The sequence below is a fragment of the Choloepus didactylus genome, chromosome 12 (genome assembly GCF_015220235.1).
Source record: "Choloepus didactylus isolate mChoDid1 chromosome 12, mChoDid1.pri, whole genome shotgun sequence".
Taxonomy (NCBI): Eukaryota; Metazoa; Chordata; class Mammalia; order Pilosa; family Megalonychidae; genus Choloepus; species Choloepus didactylus.
The window spans coordinates 42,263,726-42,286,420 of record NC_051318.1 but is presented as its reverse complement, the minus strand read 5'-3'; the positions used below and the strand labels follow the sequence as shown (position 1 = coordinate 42,286,420).

The following is a 22,695-nucleotide window of genomic DNA, read 5'->3' as shown; positions in this document are numbered from 1 at the left end:
GGGGCCTATTGCTCCTGGTTCTGTCTGTAAGTACTGTCATGGCAAGAGCCAAATCTGGCACTCGTTCCTGCACATCATTTAGCCAAACACATTAACTGAGAGAGTATGAGTCAGGCACTGTGGGAGGCCCTGGAAATGCAGCAATGGAGAATGCACAACTCTTATCCCCAAGGCATTAAAATTCCAGATTAAAGACACTAAAATGCAGCCTAAAGAACTTCCCAATCTATTTGAGTAACACTATTGTTCTGACTGATATTAAAAAGACAATCCTTGAAAAAGGGGCTCCATGGTGAACTCAGTTTGAGAAATAATTACTGTGACCCATCTCCCCAAATCTCTTCCCTCTCTCCCAGTTATAATACAAAAGGATCTTAAATAGTAAGACAGTGAGAAATAAGCAAAGTGTGGTATTTGGTTTAACTCTGCATTTCCCAAAGTCATTAGACCATGGAAACCTTTTTTCCCAAAGAATGCTTATTAACATCTTACCTAAAATGTTTACTTGAAATCTTTGGAAAACTCAGGTATAGGCATCATTATAAGACAGGCTAATCAAGCAGCATCATACCCATCCCCTTAAGCAACCTCTACAGGAAAGGTAACCAGATGGAGAAAACCACAATTACTGTATCTTATAGAAAGAATACTCTGGTTGAAAAAAATGGAGTAAATGCCCTCTTATCAACTCAGTTGGTACTTGTAGTGGGTCAGTTAATCAAAAAAGTTGATTAAAACAGGGAATCATGAGAAATGGACATATGAACCTTAAAACTTTTTTTCCTTTAAAACATATGATTGTTCATTCATTTATGAATCTTTTAATGTACACATACTTTCTTTGAGTATAGGTTGGATGATAAAAGTTCTTGCATTTACTGCATCCATAATGCATCCTCCATGATTTCCAATGAAACAAGATCATAGCAATCCTTGTAAAACAAGTGGAATGCAGCCTCTATCTACATTCACAATTCCCCCCCCCCCCAGTCTTTTCATATATCTCACTTCATCCACTGCTGCATCATGTGCAGCCCTCCAACAAAGAAAAAGTAATCAAGTTTCCTTCAACTCAAAGGCTGACGCCTCCTGTGTTGGTCGAAAGGTGTATGTGCCCCAAAAAAGACCACGCTTTTTTAATCCAGTCCTGAGGGTGTAGACCTACTATAGGTGGAACAATTTGATTAGGTTGTTTTGATTGAGATCTGACCCATCCCATTCAAAGTGGGTCTTAATCCTTACTGAAGTCCTTTATAAGATGATAAAGGACACAGAGAAAAAGCCCAGAGATCTCAGAGAAGCCCCAGAGGAGATGAGAAACAAGGACACACCCACAAAGAAATGACTGGTGTTTCTTGAATGCTTTGGAAGGACAATCAAATGAAGTCACCAGCAGAAATGTATCATATACCTGTAATGGGGTATTTGAGAGAGAAAGTCACTGGAGCCAGAAACTGAAAACAATGAAACTCAGGAAAGAAGGATCAGCAGATGTCACCATGTTCCTTCCCACGTGACAGAGATGTCCCAGTTGCCGGCAGCCTTTCTTCAGAAAAGTTATTGTCCTGTTGATGTAATTTGGACATTTTCATGGGCTTAGAACTGTATATTTGTAAGCTAATAAATCTCTATTGTAAAAGCCAACCCATTTCTGGTGTATTGCATTCTGGCAGCTTTAGCAAACCAAAACACCTCCTCAAGGGAAGAAGCGTTAAGATCTCAGGTCAGGTTGAATGGAAACTGCAACAGGTCATGGAGCTGAGCCCCCATTACAGCTATATGATACATTTCTGCTGTATCCAATCATTTCTTTGTCTTTTGCTTTTTTCACTCATATAGTAATAAGTATAACCAGCATAAACAGCATAAACAGGCTTGGAGAGCAGCAAGAAAATAACTTTTGGTAAGCATACAACTCAACTGTTGGGAGCAGAATTCTGCTGGCATACTTCATTGGACCCTTGGTTGCTTGAAAGAAGGAATGAAAAGCATAGGCTAATCAGTTAAGTGTAGGTCTGTAAACTGTAAAACACTGCTCCAGGTAGAAGAGAGAGGTCATCAAAGGATATCTTCAAGCAACATTTGAAGTTGCTGAAGTGCCTCCTATGGAGGGTGGGTCCAGTTAATTTTAATGCTTTTGAGTGGGGTAGGAAAATTTGAAGGCAGAAAATATCTCCAACATCAGGGCTGAGTTGCCATTAGTTGTCACATAATCCTCCTTTCCTCCATGTCATCCAAATAAATATCGAATAAATATTATTAAAACATCACTTTGAAGGGACCCTAACCTACCCACATTGTTAGGCTTCCTGGAATATCTAAACATCTGACTCTACTTGAGGGACTGCGTTTCTTTTCAGCAATCAGAACATATACATATTCAAATACAATTCAGAACATATTCAATGTACAGTACCTGTTAACATGCAGGCAATTTTAGTTGTGTGTATCACTGAGTTTTAGGCTTGAATGAGTATGTCTCAGTAAATGGTGGAACAGGCCCAAGACAAGTCATTTGCATGAGTTGATTTGCAAAGTTTGGGGATAAATAAAAAGGGAAGTGGTACTGCTATGAGGAAAATGGTATAGAGAAATAAAACTGAAATGGGTCTGATCCTCCACCCTACCCAATGGAAAGGGGCTTCTGGCAGAAGCTGAAGGAGCTGTTTTCATACAGGTCCATCAGAAGTGGGGTGATCTGAGAGCCAGCAGTAGCCCTCCTATGCAGACACAGCAACATTCAGCACCGTGAGGGCACTAAAGCGTACATGACAGTGCCTAGAAGAACTGTGGCAGGGCCCATGAGGCCAAGCAGGAGATGAGAAATGTCTGGTAAACCAGCAGTCCAGTTTCAGTACCTAGCAATCTGTGATTTGTTTGTAAAAACAAATTAAACACTCCCTGGGCAGATGCAGGTGGATTATTTCAGGGAATTAAGGTCTTCAATGAACAGTATGGACAAAAGCCAGGAAACTCCGAGCTATTACCAACACTGTGACCCCATCTATATCCTGGGGCTGGTAAGGCAGGGGAACGGCAAATATGCACTAATCATATATTTGTACTTGTAAATGGTATAGCACAGCCTAGGTTGCCCTCCTTGAGGTCCCTCCTGCCACGTCACAGAAGCTCCATGGGTAACTGAAGTCAATCCAGCTCCTCATTAGGCATCCCAAAAAGGTGTTAGCTGTAAATAGCCTAACCCTCTGCTCCAGGGCAAAGTTGGGCTGTGCTCCAAAATGGCTTCAAGAATCGGCTTAGAAGCCTAGTGAGTGACACAAAACCCTTCCAGATCTACAAAAGTTGAGCCCATTATTTAAGATCCAGTGGATCAAAGGATGTCCTCAAACTAGTGGCAGATACCAAGTGGCAAATGGTAGATATAGTCTAGGATCCAGCATTGACACATCCAACCCTCAAGGATACCATGTCCAGAAAGGCCTGGACCTGATGATTTAACATTGACATTGGACACAATAAATATTCTGGGAGCCCCCAGGGCCCCAGCAGCTGCTATCCAGCAGCTGCTCTTCAAAGGAGATCTCCCAGTTACAGTGACTAAAGAACAACACCTGCATAGCCTAATAACACTACAAGAATGATTGAACTGATAATTGGCGGATTAAGAAAAATGTTCCCATTATTACGATAAATTTCTATTTGTGTTGGACTGTTTGGTTTGCTTTATATCTCTGTAAACACAAAACCTTTATTGGGTTCTTAATCTCTTGTTTACATCCGAAAGGTTTTCTAAAACCTCTGATTCTAGAAAGTTATTTGAACCTGGCAGTTAAAAAAATAGCAGTCAAAACATCTTAAGGAACTTGAAAGATGGAGAGAATACTGTTGTTGGTTATGCTGTTAGGACATTTATTGAAGGTCAACCACATAATGTGTGACTATAATTTTGGCCCATGGGTGTATGACTTACATTAATCTGGGTTCATATCCTGGAACTTCCTGGACCCCAAAATGCCTCAGTTTGCATCTGTTAGACTAAGGTGATTACATGATCTTTTTTGAGCATCACCCTATTGCTCTCCTGTTCTGCTATGTGGAAGAAGGTACAGAGTCATCCCTCGTCCCCCAGTCTTTATCAATTATGCAAGTGAGTAAAACCTTTAAAAACACAGGGAAGCAAAAAAGAAAACACTGAAAATCAGCCATAATCTTATCAAGAGGTGTAATTTTAAATTAGCCATCCAACCTTTTTGGTCTATCTGAATGAGTTGCTTATTGTCAAATCAATAGATATCAACAAGCATTTCCTGAGAACCTAAAATTCTCCTGGGCCAGGGGACATAAGGCATAGCAAGGGATGAGGAACCCCAGTCCAGACAGACCCTCAGAAGAGCTAATTATCTTGTTAAGGAATATAATAAAACACATAATAAAAACTAGTACAGCCAGGGACTATGACATAGTGGTGAGCCACCATTGTGAGGATGAAAAGAAAGCTGTATTATTATTCATTCAGCAAATGTGTATTATGCATCTACTGTGTGTTCTATGCAATGCACGTGGGTCCTGATCTTAAGGAGATAATAGCCAGTCAAGAAAACAGACAATAAAATATACAATAAAATAATATCTAAATGGGATATAGAAATAAGGTAGAGAAGGTTCAGAGTGGAAGACACATCTGTTTTCCTGGGAGCCAAGGAAGCCTTCAGAGGATGAGGGGAGGCACGTCCTGAGCATTTATTGAGCCTGTAGTATATGTTTAGCACTACATCTTAAAAGCACCTTTCATAGATTATCTCATTTAATCCTCACAACAATCCAATGAAATGAAGATTTTTTTTCTTCTCCATTTTACAGATGGGGAGACTGGAACTTAGAGGGGTTACGGAACTTTCCAACATTACACAGCCGATAGGTGCGAAGCCTGAGCTCACGTCCCTGCAGGCTCCTCCAGAGGCCGTGCTCTGAACAACACCCACCCACCCCCACACACACACATACCTTGTGCTCGCACATAGCAGCCGCACCTTCCTCTCTTCTGCCTCCTGCTGGACTCCATTTCTCCCTCTTCATCCACTGAAGTGAATAAAAGCACAGCTCATGGTGCATTATCTACCTTTTTTACAATGTGAAAATCCAAAGTATAAAGCATAGACTGTTGTGAAAATCCCTCAACATAGAGGCTCAGGTCCTTCAGCCAGGTTGGCTGAACGTTACAGGCGCTCAACTGAACCACCACTAATGCAACTAATTGCAATTGACAACTTAGATTTAAAAGTAATAAAGTTGTACTCGGGCTCCTTTTGTTGCAGTTTCTCTCTGAGCCCCACACAAAGGCCCTTTTCTGAGGCTTCGCCTGCCACAACGTGCTAGCATCTGCCAACTTGGATTTTTCAAGCTGCCCAACTTGCTTCTCCCTCACCCCTACCTCATAGGAGAGAGGGCTTGACCGCTCCCACTCCTGCCTGCCCTCTTTGGGTCTCCTTTTGTCTTTGTTCTCACCCCCCCACGCCCACCCCACCCCACTCCCGCCATGAGGACCTCGCACTACTCTCCAACTATTCGGAGTCTCGTTGGCTCTTCTCAGCTTCTCTTACCTGGTGACATAATAACACCACACTTTCAATGAACTCCATTGAGTAAAAGGCTTTTATGACCTTTTACAAGGTTCTTAGCCCCATGTTCTTGCTGGAACATGGAAACTCAAGTCAAAGCCACCTTCTAAGGGGAAGTGGCACTTTTTTTTTTTTGCCATTTTATCCATTTTTATGTTGCAATTCAATGGCATTAATTACATTCACAATGGTGTGCTACCTTCATCTCCTTTCATTGCCAAAATATTTTCATCACCCCAAACAGCAACTCTGTGCCCATTGTGACTCTTTCCCCCTAGCCCCTGGTAATTTCTAATCTATTTTCTCTCTCTACAAACTTGCTTATTCTAGATATTTCATAGAAGAGGACTCATACAATATTTGTCCTCATGTGCCTGGCTTATTTCACTTAGCACGATGTTTTCAAGGTTCATCCATGTTGTACCATGTATCAGAACTTCATCCCATTTTACCACTGAATAAGGAAAGGTAGCATTTCACCATAAGGAAATGAGCACACATTCAAAACAATGAAAGACAGAGCAGGATCAGATGCCCAGTGCATAGAAGACAGAGAGAGTTCTGGGAGGTCAGAATGAGGAGAGCTCAATATCGGCTTAAACTACTGGGAAAGATTTCATGAGGAGGTAAAACCTGAGAGAGAACTTGAAAGATGGTTATGACTTGGAGAGACAGAAGGAATAAAGGCATCTGAATATATTTTTCTATGAACATTTACCAACATGATGGAAGAAAATGTTTACAAGGGAAATGTTTCTATGCTACTGTGTACCTGTATTTCATTCCTGCCTACTCAATAGTTGAAACCATGCAAGAAACCAGCCCTTCATTTTGTAAAAACAAACGCAACATCTTGATAAAACAATAGTTCCTAGAATAAGAGATCAGACCACTTGAATTTAGACAAAATTTATGGATTTAATATTAAATGCCTTTGCAATACTATCTTGAGAATTTGATTAAATGTACACATCATTGCTATTGGTGAGACTGACACTGAATACTATAAGAGATACAAAATATGGTTAAAAAGCTTGGCCCATGTTGACAACCACTTGAGCAGATTAAAAAAAAAAAAAAAGATGGTGGTGTAAGTGTGAAAAGGAGAAGTAATGTGCATCTTCAGGAAAAAACTTTACAAGAGTGTACATAATAATGATACTATGTATGTAAAATAAAATATATAGACATATGTGCTTTGTATGTACAAAGATTATTTATAGGATACACTAGAAGCTAGTAACAAAGTTTGCCTCTGCAAGGGACAAAACTACAAGGGAGATTTCCTTTTCATTACGTACCTCCTTTTCTGTTTGAATTTCTCATCATGTGCTTGAATTATCTATTCTAAAAAAAGAAATTAACCTTTCTCAAATTTCCAGCTCTAAATGTGAGTTGGGTGAGAGAGACTGGAAAAGATAGAATGGGAAGGAAGAAAGGAAGGAGAAAATGTGGAACAGATGTTCTGCTCTGGGAACGAAGGATTGCAGAAAGAAAATAAATGCCTGCTCACATTGCCCTACCATGCAAAGGACATTTTTCCTGGGACTGGGCTCCCTAGTTAAGAGACCACCAGAAAAGCAGTGTTAAAAAACCACGTAGGCTTTGTGAAGATGAGAAGACTTTGGGAGGATTCAAATTCCAAGAAGAGCCACCCTAAGGTGGAGAGAAGGGGCCTATGCCCAATCCCTTGCAGCTGGAAGGGCCTCCAGGAGACAGAACTCTGTGTAGGAGATCACCTGCCCCATCCTTTACCTTGAGACAGCAAATGTATATAAGAACATTGCTTTTCTAGATAATTAATTTCATGGAATACTGCTTTCCTAGCAAATTGCCATTTCATTAATCATGAAACTATTACCCAAAACAGTCCCGCACAATGCTAGCCTCCTTTATCCTCTTAAAGAGCTATACTATACAAACGCTTTAGACTGTAGAAGATCTTTAAATGGACCAAGAATTCTTGGGCATTCCATCCTTACATGGCTAGTCCCTTCTCTCAAGGCGCCCGAGGATGGGATGGCAATTTTCCTTTTCTGAATTCTCACTACATTCTGCTTCCTGCTTCATCCATTCAACTCCCTGCGTTTCGATTTGTTTGAAACTATTGAAGGCCCAGGTTTTTTTTTAACTTTTCTAATACTGAGTCCATGTTAAAGCAGATATTTTGTACCAGATCTGGCTCAGAGAGAGGCATTTGGGGGGAAAAATGGAGTTGAACAAGAGAGTCCAAGCTTTAGAAATATTAGCTCAAATTCAAAAACAAAACAGGGAAATGGAAGTGAGAGGCGGGCAGGCTGACGGTCCCGGGGCTGAGAGGGTGTAGACAGCAGGCAGAAGGTGACGCCAGGGGATTCGAGGTCAGCTAAAGAACAGTATTCCAGGTACTGAACTTTCAGCAAGTGGCCCTTTTGAAAGTCAAGATCTTCTTTGGAAGGGTTTTGCCTGTGTGAGAGATGAACTCTTGCCCAGTTATCCTCTTGAATTATCAGAAAAAAATTTCCAGCTCAATCAAGATGAAATTAATTTTTCCACCCTGAGAAACATCCAGGATCTGTTTGGCTCCACTAAAATTGCAGATAGAATTCAAGGCAGTACAGCAGGCTGAGAGGCTTCCATTTCTTCCGAGCTCAAACCTTACACTGGATATGCTGAGGGGTAATGAGGAGCCTATTGGATTTGAAGATACTCTTAATGATCCATCACAAAGTGAAGTAATCATAGAACCACACTTAATGGTTTTGAATATAAATTTGGTTTATTGTAATGCAGCTGTGCAGTTAATGAAAATAGAGTGGCTGCATCTTGTTTATAGTTGTCTTTTTACTATAATTTGACGTCCACAACATTAAAAGTACTGATGCATGAGAATTTTTGCTTAACAGTATCAGTGTTCATTTGAAATTATTTGGATCTTTGGTTTATGGCCATGTGACAATTGAAAACATTAAAGGAAGATGATTTTAAAACTAATTTAAATTAAAACAGTGGCCTTCTAAGTTTAAAACTCATTGCTAATGAATATTATAAATCTGCTTGCAAGTTCCAATTAAACCCATTTTCTAGGTATTTCATAAATTTTCTTTTGGATAGCGCTCTAGTTTGCTAATGCTGCCCGAATGCAAAACACCAAAATTGGACTGGCTTTTATAAAGGGGGTTTATTTGGTTACACAGTTACAGTCTTAAGGCCATAAAGTGTACAAGGTAACACATCAACAATCAGGCACCTTCACTGGAGGATGACCAATGGCATCTGGAAAACCTCTGTTAGCTGGGAAGGCTCATGGCTGGAGTTGCTCCAAAGTTCTGGTCTCAAAATGGCTTTCTCCCAGGACATTCCTCTCTAGGCTGCAGCTTCTCTCCAAAATGTCACGCTCAGTTGCCCTTGGGGCATTTGTCCTCTCTTAGCTTCTCCAGAGCAAGAGTCTGCTTTCAACAGCCGTCTTCAAACTGTCTCTCATCTGCAGCTCCTGTGCTTCCTTCAAAGTGTCTCTCTTGGCTGTAGCAAGCTTGCTCCTTCTGTCTGAGCTTATATAGTGCTCCAATGAACTAATCAAGGCCCATGCTGAATGGGTTGGGCCATACCTCCATGGAAATTATCCAATGAAAGAGCTCACCCTCTATTGAGTGATCACATCCCCATGGAAACATCCAATCAAAAGTCTCCAACTCAATCAACACCAATATGTTTCCTGCCCACACAAGACTGCATCAAAGATTATGGCGTTTTGGGGGACATTAATACATCCAAACCAGCACAGATAGTCATTATCAATATTTGAGTGTGCAGCCTTCATAGTAACATCTTTTAGAATCAATATTTATAATTGAAATCACTGGCAAGTTCAAATTAAGTACAAAATAAGCTATTTATATTTCTTCCTGTTTCAGTATTATCCATTAATATTCAAAAGAATATTTGTAATATTGATACTATTTTAAATTACAACCATTCTTTGATTCTTCAGGTTGAAAACTGTAAGTTCAGAGGTTTTGATTTTGGTCTTGTCTTTAAAGTGAAAAAATTAAATAAAGTAACCAGCAGATGTAAAAAACAAAACAGGAAATCCTGAAATAAACAAACAAACAAAAAAATTAAAACACACTCATCCACTCTCAAGATTAACAGTGTTACCAAGTTTACAGTTATTCTGCTTATGGCAGAAATACAGCAATTTTGTCACAGTATTTTATCTACAAAGGTCATCACACATTGCACAAGTCATGGGTAAAATTGTCATGGACACAGAGTCAATAACTTTCAGGAAAAACTCGTGTCTTCATTTATATTTGGGACCTAGAACTAGATAGAATGATTTTGTAGTTTTTGTTTTGTTTTGTTTTGCTTTGCTTTGTTTTGCTTATCTCACGATGCAAAGTGCTTTTTAAATTTTTGTCTTTGGTGCATGATTGTGATGTGCACACTAGCTCATAACAGAGGCAGGGAAAGAAGCTGGTTTTGCTTCTAGATACATTTAGTGTTGAGATAATAGGATTCTCAGATGACATGATTCTGCATATAGAAAATCACAAAAAATCCACAGGAAAATTACTAGTGCTAGTAAATAATTAAACAAAGTTGCAGGGTACAAGATCAACACACAAAATCAACTGTGTTTCAATACACTAGCAATATACAAACAAAAGAGAAAATTAAGAAAACAATTCCATTTACAATAGGATTTAAAAAAATGAAATATCTAGGAATAAATTTAAACAAGGAGCTGAAAGACTTGTAGACAGAAAACTACAGAACACTGCTGAAAGTAACTAAAGACCAAAATAAATGGCAATATATCTTGTGTTCATGAATTGGAAAACAATATTTTTAAGATGTCGACACTTAATTGTCAAGATTCAAACCAAGGAGATCTACAGATTCAACACAATCACTATAAATTTCCAGCAATCATTTTTTGCAGAAATGGAAAAGCCATTCCTCAAATTCATATGCAATGGCAAGGAACCCCAATAGCCAAAACAATCTTGAAAATGGAGAACAAAGTTAAGGGATTCACACTCCCCAATTTCAAGACTTACTACAAAAGTTCAGTATCAAAACAGTATGGTGCTGGCATAAGGACAGACATATAGACCAATGGAGTAGAATAAACCCATGTATCTGTGGCCAATTGATTTTTGACAATGGGGCCAAGTCCAGGCAATGGAGAAAGAATAGTCTCTTCAACAAACTGTGGTGGGAAAACAAGACTTCCTCATACAAAAGAATGGAGTTGAACCCTATTTTTTTCAATCATATTTTTTTATTGTAGCATATAGCATATATACATGGAAATGACAACTTTCCAGATGCACTTTAACAAGCAGTTAGAGAGCAAATTTCAAAGAATATTATGGATTACAGTTCCATAGTTTCAATTATTTCCTTATTGTGAAATACAACATTTATACAAAAAAATATCTTTCAAAGTATGATTTAACAAGTAGTTATATAGGAAATTTCCAAAGTTGTTATGAATTACAATACCATAGTTTCAGTTATTTCCTTATTGTGAAATACAACATTTATACAAAAAAATATCTTTCAAAGTATGATTTAACAAGTAGTTATATAGGAAATTTCCAAAGTTGTTATGAATTACAATACCATAGTTTCAGTTATTTCCTTATTGTGAAATATAACATATATACAAAAGGATGCTATGGGTTACAGTTCCATCATTTCAACTATTTCCTTCTAGCTATTCTAATAGCCTAGCAACTAAGAAAAAGAAAATTACATAGAGATTCAGTATTCATCATCCTTTGTTAAATTCTATCTTGTCTGTTTCTACCCGTTCCTCTATTTTAATCACTTTCCAGATCTTCAGGGATGTCTAGGCAGTGACCACCCTAACTTGTTCATGTTGATAAGCGGTGTTGACTTTATGAGAAAAGGGAACACATCTGGTTGATGTTCTTGAAGAGGCTATTGCCTCTGGGTTTTGGGACTGCTCAGGCAAATACCATGCAATGGGTCAGCTTAAACTATGGAAATTTATTACTAAATTCACAGTTTTGAGGCTAAAAGAAAGTCCAAATCAAAGCATCTTTAAGGCAATGCTTTCTCTAAGAAGTCTATGGCATTCTGGAGTTGGCTGCTGGCAATCCTTGGTCCTTAGCTTGTCACATGGTGGTGTCTCCTGGTCTCTCCCTTCTCTTCAGTGTTCTGCTGAATTTCAGCTCTTTGCTTTTGTGGCTTTTCTCACTAAATCTGAATTTTATTCCACTTATAAAGGACTCCAGTAATAGAAGTAAGACTCATCCTGATTGAGGTGGCCATACCTTAACTGAATTAACCTCTTCAAAAGTTCCTATTTACAATGGGTTCATACCAATAGGAATGGATTAAGTTTAAGATGTTTTTCTGGGGTGCACACAGCTCCAAATCACCACAGACCCCTACCTCATACCACATACAAAAATTAACCCAAAGTGGATCAAGGACCTAAATATAAGAACAAAAACCATAAAACTCTTAAAAGATAACATAGGAGCAAATCTTCTTGAACTTGGATTTGGCAATGGATTCTCAGACTTTACACCAAAAGCATAAACAAAAAAGAGGAAATAAACTGGACTTCTTCAAAATTGAAAAGTTCTGTGAATCAAAATACATTACCAATAAAGTGAAAAGACAATCAAGAGAAGGGGAGAAAAAAATGTTAAAACCATAGGTTGGATAAGGACTTTATATCCAGAATATATAAAGAATGTTTACAATGCAACAACAACAACAACAACAACAACAAAGTCAATTTAAAAGTGGGCAAAGGAATAGACAATTTTCCAGAAAAGATATACAAATGGTCAATAAATATATGAAAGATGTTCAACATCAGTAACCATTAGGGAAATGCAAATCAAAACCACAATGAGATACCATTTCACACTCACGAGGGTGGCTATTATTAAAATACAAAACAGAAAATAACAAGTATTGGAGAGGATGTGGAAGAATTGGAACCCTTGTACATTGTTGGTGGGACTATAAAGTTGGGCAACTTCTGTGGAAAGCAGTTTGGCAATTCCTCAAAAAGTCAAATAGAATTACCATATGATCCAGCAATTCCACTCCTTGGTATATATCTAAAGGAATCTAAAACAGGGAATCAAACAGATATTTATACACTAATGTTCATAGCAGCATTATTCACAATAACCAAAAGGTAAAGACAACCTACTTGTCCATCAACAGATGAATGGATAAACAAAGTGTGGTACAAATATAATGGATATTATTCAGCTGCAAAACGAAATGAAGTTCTGATATATGCTACAACATGGATGAACCTTGAAAACATTATGAGTGAAATAAGCAAGGCACATAAAGACAAATATCATATGATTGCACTTCTATGAAAGATCTAGAATAAGCAAATTTGTAGAGACTGAAAATAGATTAGAAATTACCAGGGGCTGGGGGGAAAGAGGAATGAGTACAGAGTTGCTGTTTGGGGTGATGAAAATATTTTGCTAATGAATGGAGAGGAAGGTAGCACAACATGTGACTTTAATTAATGCCACTGGATTGTACACATAAAAGTGGTTAAAATGTGAATTTTATGTCATATATATATTGTTCTGGTTTGCTAATGCTGCCATTATGCAAAATACCAGAGATGAATTGGCTTTTATAGAGGGGGTTTATTTGGTTACAAAGTTACAGTCTGAAGGCCATGAAAATGTCCAAATGAAGGCATCAACACAAGTATACCTTCACCAAAGGAAGGCCAATAACATCTGTGTGCTGGTTTGGATGTATCATGTTCCCCAAAACACCATGTTCTTTATTGCCATCTTGTGGGGACAGACGTATTAGTGTTGATTAGCTTGGAATCTTTTGATTGTTTCCATGCAGAAGTGACTCAATCAACTGTGAGTGAAACATTTGATTGGATAATTTCCATGGAGGTGTTACTCCACCCATTCAGGGTGGGTGTTAACTGGATCACTGGAGTCGTATAAAGGAGTTCACAGACAGAAAGACCTCAGAGCAACTGAGAGTGACATTTTGGAGAGCAGCTGCAGCCAAGAAAAGCATTTTGAAGACAGTCATTGAAAGTAGACTTTTGCTACTCCAGTGTTTGCTTGGGAGAAACTAAGAGAACACCCCCAGATGCCTAGAGAGAAATGTCCATGGAGAAAGCCATTTTGAAACACAACCTGGGAGCAAAGGAAGAAGATGCTAGCCACGTGCCTTCCCAGACAACAGACGCGTTCCAGATGACATTGGCCATTCTTCTGTGAAGGTATCCTGTTGTTGATGCCTTAGCTTGGACACTTTTATGGCCTTAAGACTGCAAATTTGTAACCAAATAGATCCCCTTTATAAAAGTGAATCCATTTTTGGTATTTTGCATAATGGCAGCATTAGCAAACCAGAAAAATCTGGAAAATCTCTGTTAGCTGGGAAGGCCAGTGGCTGGTGTTTGCTGATCCCAAATTGTGTTCCAATTCCACTCTCAGCTCCTGTGCATTCTTCAAAATGTCTCTCTTGGCTGCAGCACCTCCTTCTGTCTGTGAACACTTTTATAGGACTCCAGTGATTCAATTAAGACCTACCCTGAATGGGTGAGGTAACACCTCCATGGAAATTATCCAATGAAAGTTCTCGCCCACAGCTGATTGAATCACATCTCCATGGAAACACTCAATCAAAGGATTCCAACCTAATCAATATTAATACATCTGCCCCCAAAGATTGAATCAAAGACCATGGTGTTTTGGGGGACATAATACCTACAAACTGGCATATATATATATATATATATATATATATATATATATATATATACACACACACACACACACACACACACACACACACACATATATATACATACATACATATATATACATACATACATACACATACATACATACACAACAAATAAATAAAACATAAATGTAAATGTCACATTATGCTCCTAAAAATAAGGTAATAGGATCCATCCATTGAGGCCACCTTCCCTTTTGCTGTCTCTTCCAGCACTATCCACACCTCTTATTCCCCCAGCAACAACAACCACAAAGAAACCACAATTCAGAAGAAATACAGACCAAATCTGTTCAATAGCAATTCTCTAGTTTCCCCAATCTTGGACAGACACTTTTCTATCTGAAAGATAAATCAAATATCACCCCTGCCAAACAGTTCCTCTCTTTACCTAACAAAAATTTTCTCCTGTTTTCATCTAAGCCCATTTCTTCTTTGTAGGATCTCCCTGGAAATGAGATACTCTTGAAAAACAATAAATTAAAGATGGGAATCAAGGTTAGCTGTCTTAGCTTTCTTTTCTCTTGGCAAATCTACTTCATATCCTTTTGTTGTTTTTGATATGAATCTTCTCTTCCTTAATCATGTTTTTGTTCACTGTTAATCCTTTCTTTTTTACATATATATATTCAATTTTATGAGATACATTCACATACCATCCAATCATCCAAAGTGTACAATCAATTGTTCACATTACCATCATCACCCCCATCTATTTTTTTGAACATTTTCCTTGTACCAGAAAAAGTGAAGATAAGAATATGAAAAAATAAGAGTAAAAAAAGAACACCCAAGTTATTGTGTCCCCCTCTCTGCCCTATTTTTCCTTTAGTTTTTGGTCCCCATTTTTCTACTCATCCATCCATACACTGGATAAAGGGAAGTGTGATCCACAAGGCTTTCCCATTCACATTGTCACCCCTTGTAAGCTACATTGTTATACGTACATCTTCCAGAGTCAAGGCTACCGTAACCCTTTCTTTTTAAACTGAGCTAATCAAAACTGAACACAACACTCTCAATTGGATCTCACTAATACAATGTATAAAGGAAGAGTCACTACTTGATTTTTATGTATCATGGTCCATTTCAATACATCTCAAAATTATAGTGGCTTTTTACAACAGCACTCCTTACGTTGCATGAATTTTTTTCAATTACATGAAACTGTAACTCTTATCTCAAAGAATAATTGACAAGTTTAATGGACTTTTGTACAAAAAGTGCTTACAGAATTTCTGGTACCCAGAGAGTAGTCCATAAATGGCAACTACAGTTATTCTTGATACTTTGGACTAGAAAGTCAATGAAGTATGGGGGTCGGGTGGGGAGAAGGGAACTGCTCAAACTGCATTGTAGACTATATTTAGGTAATGAACAATGTATCTGTGCATCCTGCTTTAAGACAACTATTATATGAAAATTGGAACTTTATAGAACTAATACATGACTTGAATGTCTGGTATAAAAAAGGGCCTTGCTCTTATTCCACCTGTCCTGTGTCACACTCCAGGCCATCTGCAGACCTTCTCCCATACATTAGATATCAATCCTCCAAGATTACTAGTTACGTAGTGAGCCATGTGTAACAAAGGTAATCCATTTGGACACCACATATTAAGTATGATTGTGCAAGATCCATATATGCCTGGAATCGGAGGCAAATCCAAACAAGAGTTGTATTTCTGACCAAGGATTCAATATCAAACAAATCTGAGGTAAGACAAATAATATTACATTAAAGTAAACAACTATAAACCACTGTGCATTTAAGGAAGTGGAAGTATAATCCAAGACTTATAAAATGTATACATGCATTACACAAAGGATCCCAATGAATTATTAAATACTCATCTAGTTTTATTGTATATAGCAATTATAATAGATTCACTATATCATAATTCTGGCCTAAATGGAATATAGGACCCAGAATAATTAAAAAACAAACAATTTTTTAGCAATATGTTCGTGGGTCACCTTAGAAATCAGAAGTCTATTTCATCAGATGAGCCAGATGTCCTAGGTTTCTTTCTAAAATGCTTTCCAAAGAAACTTGAGAAGATGCCTTCCCCCTCCCACCCTGGTTAAATTGCCTGATCTTTCTGCTGACAATAGAGCAAGGCTGAGCATTAACTCTTATAAAAATTTAATGATGATGGTGTTCTTTCCATTGAAAGCACTTCTTTTTGAAAGTAACAGCTGGCTCCATATTTCTACCCTTCACCCTTCACCACTTCCTCAGTTTATAAAGAGCAGTCGATGAAGCTGTTTGGCATCACTGGGGTTCTTAGGAGACAGCTGATGTTCGGTCTTTCTCAGTCTTCACTCCTGGGAACTGACAGTGTTCGACATCTATCACAGAACTTCACACTTCAGTGAAAGGCAATAAAAATTATCAGATTACATTTTAGACTTTACTTCTTAAACTATTTTATATATATATATATATATATATATATATATATATATATATAGCCTACCTGCTTCCTGATTATTCCTCCTTGCTACAAGGCCTGCAAAATCCTTTATAACCACACCCCTAGTGGAGGCCTTTCTAAACTACCTCCCCAACTCAGTCTTCTAACCAGCTGTGTTTCTCTAGCTTCACCCAGTCCCAAATCTCTTCACCAGTAGCAAATACATGGTCATATTGTGTCTCTGCCCCGCAGGGGACTCAGACTTCAGGTTGCCTAAAATAATCACCTACTGCTTTCAGTGCCTACACCATTTTCCTCCCTTTTAAATGCTTGATAGCCAGTCACACTCTGTTTTAACCTTTCCAGGTCCAAGAAAATCTTCTGGTTGAGGATCCAATCAAGACCCATTTCCCCATAGAGACTTTTCTGATTAATAAGAAAAACTTTTACCCTCCTACAATTACCCTCCTTTATGTGTACGCACATGGTAACTACACGTCCCAGCAACTATTTACATATAGTAATATTTGGGAGGTAGCACATGCTAGATGTTTAATTCTTGCAATCCTAGAAGGATGTGTAAAAGAGGATAATGATACCTACTTCACTGGGTTGTTATAATGATCAAATAATGCCTGGCATATAGTGGGAGGTTAATAATTAAAGTCCAATTAATGAATGAATTAATAACCTGAGAGCACATAGCACCTCATAAATATAGGTTGCTTTCCCTCTCAAACCTATAGAATCAGAAGATCCTACCCAAGACCTAATAATAAACCCCACAAGTGACTTTCATTTGCTAACCAACAACTCCCCACCTCACAAAACAGCCTATTCCATTTTCTAGTGACTCCAATTGATCAAAGCTCTTCCTTCATTCATTCAAATCTACATCCCTGCAACTTCTTTCCTTGGCTCCTGCTTTAGTTTCCAAGGAATGCACAATATAAAAGGAGTCACCTGGGCCTCCATTTTCTTTACTCCGCACCACCTAGTTTAGCCTTGGAGTGGGTTTCTAGCGGTAGCTATGAAAGGTGAGGCCTTCCCCCACAACTACTCGAGTGCAAAAATTATCAGAAAAATAGAGCATGTGTCAAAGTTTCATTTCAGACTTAAAAGAGGAAAGACAGCAGAAGGAAAAGTTTGTACACAAAAACAGTCTTAGAAAAAGGTGCTTTTAGAAAGAGAAAGTAATGCGTAAAACCAGTGGACCTCAAACGTTAGCTAAAACAGAATCACCCAAAGGGCTTCTGGAACGATGGTGCACAGCAGTGGTGACTGTGAACACCCTTGTCTTGTTCCAGATTTTAGAGGAAAAGCTTCATTCCTTGACAACTAAGTATGATATTAGGTTGGGTTTGTCATTTATGCCCTTTGTCAGGTTGAGGAAGTTTCCCTCCAGTCTTACTTTCTAAGTGTTGTTGTCAAGAAAGAATGCTGCATTTTGTCAAAAGCATCTTCTGCATCCATTGACAGGATGATGCTCTTTTCCCTTCTGTTTAATAATGTTGTGTTTTATATTTGATTTTGTAATGTTGAGCCATCTTGCATGCCTGGAATAATATCCACCTGAACTTGTTTGGTTTTTTTTTTTTCTTTCCATGAACTGTTAGATTCGATTGGCAAGTATTTTGTTCAGGATCTTTGCGTCCATATTCATAGAAGAAATTGGTGTGTAATTTTATTTTATTTTTTTATCTTTGTGTGGCTTTAGCTTTGGGGTGATGTTGGTCCCATGGAACGGATTGGGTAGTGTTCCCTTCTCTTCATATTTTTGGAAGGGTTTGAACATGATTGGTATTAATTCTTCTTGGAATAAATGGTAGAATTCACCTGTGAAGACATCTGATCCTGAGCTATTCTTTGTTGAGAGATTTCTGAAGACTGATGCAATCTCTTTGCTTGGAATTGGTCTGTTGAGATATTCTATTTGTTGTATAGTCAGCGTAGGTTGTTTGTGTGTTACCAGTAATTTGTCCATTTAATCTAGTTTATCCAATTTATTGGTATATTAATTTTCATAGACTCTCTTACGATCCTTTTTAGTTCTGCGGGGTCAGTAAGATGCATAGAGGTATGACATGTTCAAGGATTACGATGCATGCAACAAATTTCTGAAAATAAGTATATATAATTAGATATACAAATAAAGGATGGAGAGATAGACACTCATAGAATTATACAAAAATGTAGCAAAATATTAAAGGTAGACAAATAGGGTATGTTGGTATGGGGTATATTGGAGTTCTTTGTATTACGATATAATTTTTGTAACTGGCCATAATTTTAAAATTATTTCAAAATAAAAGTTATAAAAATGAAACAAACAGAGCGCTGAGGCCCACCTCCAGAGTTTCTGATCCAGTAAATCTGGGGTGGAGCCTGTAATTTACATTACTAACAAGTTCCCGGGTGATGCAATGCTGACAGTCTAGGGACCACAATTTGAGAACCACTGGTCTGGAGCCCAAGGTTATCTGGGTATAGCGCTGATTAATTTTATGGAGTTGTAAAGTTGCCACGCCTTTACCTATGGGGCAAGTAAACCTGGTTGTACCACTCCAAAGCTAATCCCCAGGGCCACCAGGCGTGTGCCCCCAACTAGAAATACCAAGAAGTCTGGTTCCATTTGGTTAAACAGCAGGGTTTTGCTTTTTCTATCAATTCGGAAAGGATGCTTTGGGGGATGAAATTTGTTCTCAACCCCCAGAACAGACCGACTCCGGGTGTAGCCTCATTTCTCACAATTATCCCTGAAGCAGCGCAAATGCAGGCATTCCGCGCGCGCCACCCTCTCACCAACCGCGGGTGCGCCCAGGGCCGGGACCCGGGACTCGCGGACGCCATCGCGAACACCGGCGCCACGAAGCGGCCGGATTTGCTTCTCCCGTAGGTGCAGAAGGGCTGCCCGGGTCGCCAGGAGCCGCAACACGCACGCGCAGTACCGCCTCCGACCCCTGACCAGGCAGGAAGTGGTCGCAGACCTAGGGATTGGCTGGGAATGGCTATTTTTATTTCTCGTCAACTTTCAAGTCTAGGGTTTCTGCAAACTAGGGCCGAAGTTAATAAGCCAGGATACTCTGGGAAGAGGATCTTACGAAATTAAAAAAAACAAAATGGGAGGTTTCTGCCGAAACCCGGGATCGAACCAGGGACCTTTAGATCTTCAGTCTAACGCTCTCCCAACTGAGCTATTTCGGCACCACACTTGTCATTCGTAGAGAGTGCTATCACTGAGTCCGTGACATCGGCCTATTTCCCCCCAAATTATTTCAAGTATCCTTTCATTATATTACCTGCTTAAGTCACAATTCTTTCGGCTTGCTTTTTATAAACCATGATTAGGTACACTGTAACCGTTATGCACTTTGTTAAATATAATACGAACGTCTCACGATAATTAAAAATAATAATCACGGAAGACAGTTTCTCAATTCTGCCATACACTTTATACTCAGCGCCCGCAGAGCAGCAGATCCCAAGCTCTCGGTCAGAGGCTCCTTGTCTCCTCGCGAGGCCGAGTTCCGTCCGCCCAGGGCTTGTCCCGCGAGACTCGGATCAGGGTCAAAACCCCTTCGGTAGACCGGGTAGGCCCTTCCTGCAGAGCCACCTGCTTCTGCCATTGACTGCACATGTCAGTCGCCGCGCTCGCGCCCCCTGTTAAGTTCCAGAGCCCGGCTGATTCGTGTTGACTCTATAAGAATGGCGTCAAGTAACGCATAAGGGAGTGAATGCAGGAATAGTCAGGTCGGCCTTGGTGAGAAGTTTGCAGTCCCCTTGTGAGCCTGAGTCCTTATAATCCCCACCTTAACTACTTCCTACACGTCAGAATACAACTTTCTGCCTTCGTCAACAAATGTTTATGAAGCACCCATTACAGGCCAGTTCACAGACATTTTGCAATTCCCAAACATCCTATTGTTGTTATTTATTTTTTCTCTCCGCAATAAAATTGTAATTCCGTGAAGGCAGGGATGTTATCTTACTGCCCTTTTAGCCTCTCAGCTAATTTGGATGGATGGGTGGATGGATGGATGGATGGATGGATGGATTCAAATGTGAAAGAAAAAGGAGAAAAAAAGTAGAAAATTAGAAGTATTTGCAATTTCTACTATTGTCATCACCACCACCACGTCCTCCTCTCCACTATCCTCCTCCTCTGAGGAGGAGAGTTGCTTTCTGGACTTTTTTTTGTTGCACCAAATCCAGAAAACAGATGAACTTGTGATTTAAAAGAGGTGAGGGAGACCAAAGGTTGCCTGGGGCTGCACAGAGTTTGATAAAGTGTTTGGGGGCTTGGAGAGGCAGAAGGAGAAATTTGGGGCAGCTGCCATGTGAGGGTGATACATGAAGAATGAGATGGGAAAAGAGGACCTGTAAAGGGTTTCTTGGGTATTAAACTCGAAACACTTCAAGAAAGACTTGAATTATTTTCATTTACTCTTGGAGTTGCCAATCTATTGTTCCTATATTGTCATTGCCTGCTTGGATTGAATCATGAGACAATTCAGCTTCTTAAATTTTACAAAAGTTACATGTTTAGACTGAAATCTAGTCTAGGAAATCTCTCCAAAATATATAAGACGCAAGAGGATGCAGAGGATCAGGCATTAGATAACACACACCGTGTCTAGGACATGGGATCAGTGTTAGTTCCCCCTTTTTCCTTCTTCTAGTCACACCTGCAAATCTTTGGCAAAGGAGACTGAAAGTTGCCTCAAGTACTAGGCTCGTAATATAGTTTCCAAACTATGCAGTGAAGCATCCAGGGGTGCTGCAGAATATTTTACATTTTTGAGGGAAAAACAGTATCACTGTGGAACACTGTGCAAACTACTAGGAAGCTTATAGTTTCAGCAATAGATTACATTTCTGTCAGTGATATCATCTCTTTGTGAAGCAGAGTTGTGTGATAAAAAGCAAGTGCCCATGAAAATCAATGTGGATCAGGAAATGAGGGTGGCAGCGTCCAATCTGATTCCAACAAGAGCACACATTCCATTGGTAAGTAATTGTGGCTATTTAAGAATGAAATAAAATAACTTTCTATTTATGTGTTTATTTTTTTCAAACAGCTGCAAGTTACTGGACATAAGTACTTATTAAGTTGTATGGACTTGAGTGCTTAACAAAAGGAACTGTTGGATATTTCTTTTGACCTGGGAGGCACTGAATAATTACTGAGACACTATGAGTACTGTCAACAGAGAAAGTTTGGGAACCTCTGGCTTGGTGCCTTAATGTTGGTAACAGGAATGAAAATTTTTACTGAAAAAATCTTGCTTTGCTCAACAAGATTGCAGAGGCAAGAACCACCATAGCATCCACTCAAACCAAAAGCCAGGGACCAAAGTGAGGTGAAAAATCTGTGATCACACAGTAAGAAGGGGCACATGATAAAGAAGTTGGCATTCAAATTGAAGATAAGGATATTTGAAGAAGACCCCATGTTGAAAAGAAACTTTATATAGTCTAGATTCCTGTGTTCCAAATTAGCCCAAGGATTTGGCCCAACTCCAGTCTAATAACCTATAGAAACTATGAAAACTAATTATGAGAACTAACTAGCAGACCTAAGAATAATAAAATCAAAGAGAGCATGTTGTACCTAACTATGGCATCTAATAAATTTTTAAACTGCTGTCACTTTATAATCTGTCCTTTTAACTTTGTTCCTGGGACTCCACAGCACAAAAAAGTAACACTTATTTTTATTTGCCTTTGAGTTTAATCAATATTTCATAAAGTGTTCAAAAAATGATGGGGGTTTGTCCACAGGACATAGGAGCCAGTTTGAAGATGCTCCCACTGGCCAAATCTGGGACAATCTGAGCATCAAAAAAAATAGAGTAATGGATTATTTACTCTGTGAATAAAATAAAAATCCTTCAGTACAATAACTAAGGGGAAAGTGA

At 38.9% G+C, this 22,695-nt stretch overlaps 1 long non-coding RNA gene, 1 other non-coding gene and 1 pseudogene across 2 annotated transcripts; 1 reads left to right on the top strand and 2 right to left on the bottom strand.

Annotated features, from left to right (window-relative positions):
* The first annotated feature begins 2,954 nt into the window (after positions 1–2,954).
* On the top strand, positions 2,955–8,346 carry LOC119506822 (annotated as a pseudogene).
* Positions 8,347–15,183: 6,837 nt separating this feature from the next.
* LOC119507204 lies at positions 15,184–19,703 on the bottom strand. Its single transcript, XR_005211165.1, has 3 exons — positions 19,584–19,703; positions 18,189–18,894; positions 15,184–16,730 (listed from the first exon to the last, which is right to left on the bottom strand). It is a non-coding gene; the product is annotated as an uncharacterized LOC119507204 (long non-coding RNA).
* A 205-nt stretch (positions 19,704–19,908) lies between these two features.
* On the bottom strand, positions 19,909–19,981 carry TRNAF-GAA. Its single transcript has one exon. It is a non-coding gene; the product is annotated as a tRNA-Phe (tRNA).
* Positions 19,982–22,695: the final 2,714 nt, after the last annotated feature.